Source organism: Austrofundulus limnaeus, unplaced genomic scaffold (assembly GCF_001266775.1).
Source record: "Austrofundulus limnaeus strain Quisiro unplaced genomic scaffold, Austrofundulus_limnaeus-1.0 Scaffold638, whole genome shotgun sequence".
NCBI classification, from domain to species: Eukaryota; Metazoa; Chordata; class Actinopteri; order Cyprinodontiformes; family Rivulidae; genus Austrofundulus; species Austrofundulus limnaeus.
Genome location: NW_013953040.1, coordinates 111,808 through 114,151, shown reverse-complemented (window position 1 = coordinate 114,151; position 2,344 = coordinate 111,808).

The window sequence follows — 2,344 nt, the reverse complement described above, 5'->3', positions numbered from 1 at the left end:
ATCAGAACCAGTTTAATCTGGAACCCATCAGAACCAGTTTAATCTGGAACCCATCAGAACTAGTTTAATTTGGAAACAATCAGAACCAGTATAAAGCTGTCAGTTTAATCTGGAACCCGTCAGAACCAGTTTAATCTGGAACCCATCAGAACCAGTTTAATCTGGAACCAGTTAGAACCAGTTTAATCTGGAACCCATCAGAACCGGTTTAATCTGGAACCCATCAGAACCAGTTTAATCTGGAACCAGTTTAATCTGGAACCCATTAGCCAGTTTAATCTGGACCCAATTAGAACCAGTTTAATCTGGAACCCATCAGAACCAGTTTAATCTGAAACCCATCAGAACTGGTGTAGAACCAGTACAAGCTGGTTTGAAACTGGTTTGTGGAAGGTGTGAACAGTCTGGACCTGCTTTGCTCAGCAGGAGATGTTTTCTCTGATTCTTTCCTCAGACGAGTTCAGGTTGGGCTGCTGGTTCTGCCTTGGTTGGTTCTGGAGGTTCTGCCTTGGTTGGTTCTGGAGGTTCTGCATTGGTTTGTTCTGGAGGTTCTGCCTTGGTTGGTTCTGGACTCTGTCTTGGTTGGTTCTGGACTCTGTCTTGGTTGGTTCTGGACTCTGTCTTGGTTTGTTCTGGAGGTTCTGCCTTGTTTGGTTCTGGACTCTGCCTTGGTTGGTACTGGACTCTGCCTTGGTTGGTACTGGACTCTGCCTTGGTTGGTTCTGGACTCTGCCTTGGTTGGTTCTGGACTCTGTCTTGGATGGTTTTGGACTCTGCCTCGCCTGGTTCTGGACTCTGTCTTGGTTGGTTCTGGACTCTGCCTCGCCTGGTTCTGGACTCTGCCTTGGTTGGTTCTGGACTCTGTCTTGGTTGGTTCTGGACTCTGCCTTGGTTGGTTCTGGAGGTTCTGTCTTGGTTGGTTCTGGACTCTGCCTTGGTTGGTTCTGGAGGTTCTGTCTTGGTTGGTTCTGGACTCTGCCTCGCCTGGTTCTGGACTCTGCCTCGCCTGGTTCTGGACTCTGCCTCACCCTGACAGGACCGTAGGGACTCAGGATGTCCTGTGACCCGGCCCATGTTTAGACTGGTACTTGTGAGCAGAGCTGGGTGTTTCTGTGCACACGAGGAACTGATGGTGAACCGTATCTCTGCAGGAAGTCTCCGGCAGCACCGGCTCACTTCTGTGTTCACACCAGGTTTAGGTTTGTTGTTCAGGATTCAGGATGTTGGACGTTTTGTTGTAATTTTGAGAGATCCTATGTTCATAATGTTGATGTTCTTTAAGGTTCTGTTTCCTTTGACAAAGTCGAGCCTCTTCAGCAGCAAGACTAAACAATAAAAGCTTTTTCTGCCACCCTGTGTTCACACTGATCTGTGTTTGTGTTTGTCAGAGAAGCTGCTTCGCTCCAAATGTTCTCATCCTGACAGGGACCAGAGAACCAGCCAGAAAACCTCTGAAGGTCCAGCTGACAGCTGCTGCCACATGTTGAACCAGATGTTAGTGGGCTGTGGGGCTAACATGGACCCTGTGTGGATCAGAGGACATTCACAATAAAAATAAACTTGTTTAAAAATCATTTCATGTTGTAGCATCATTCCTTCCTGAGGGAAAACACGCTGGAGATAAACCCTTAACATTGATCTGATGTTCAATCGTGAAGAGGGGAACTGTCCTGGTGAACAAACTGCACAGGTCAAAGGTCACAGGAAGTAATCAGAGCTGAAGCTTTTCACAAAACGATTCTCCTCATGATCTCTTCAGTAAGAATAAACTTAATATTTAAACAAGACAACACAGAGCAGTACTTCGTAAAATCATAAAGAAAAAAATAAACTAGAAGAAAAGATGAGATGAGGTAAAAAACAACCATTTGTTTCATAGATGCTGTTTCTGTTGTAATAAATAAATGCAGTTTTGTGTTAATCCACTGAAATTGAAAATGGTTTTATGATTAATTTACAGCCAGTTCAAACTGATTCTGTTTGGTTCAGGAATAAAGTAGGAATATTATAAAGTAAAAAAACTGCAGGTTACTTTGATTTTTCAATTTATTGTTCTGAATATTTAGTGATAATGTTTTATATGGCTCCAGCCGTTTGTATAGTTTTATCTGTCCATCGATAAATTATTACTTAGGTGTGTAAAAAATATTACAACCAACCAGCTGATGAGTAAAACATGAAGCTTTCCGTTTGAATTGAAGTCTTCCTCAGTCGGCCTGAAGGGGGCGGTACCGGGTCACCCCACAGTCGGCCTGAAGGGGGCGGTACCGGGTCACCCCACAGTCGGCCTGAAGGGGGCGGTACCGGGTCACCCCACAGGGCTCAGCTGGAAATCTAACCGTAG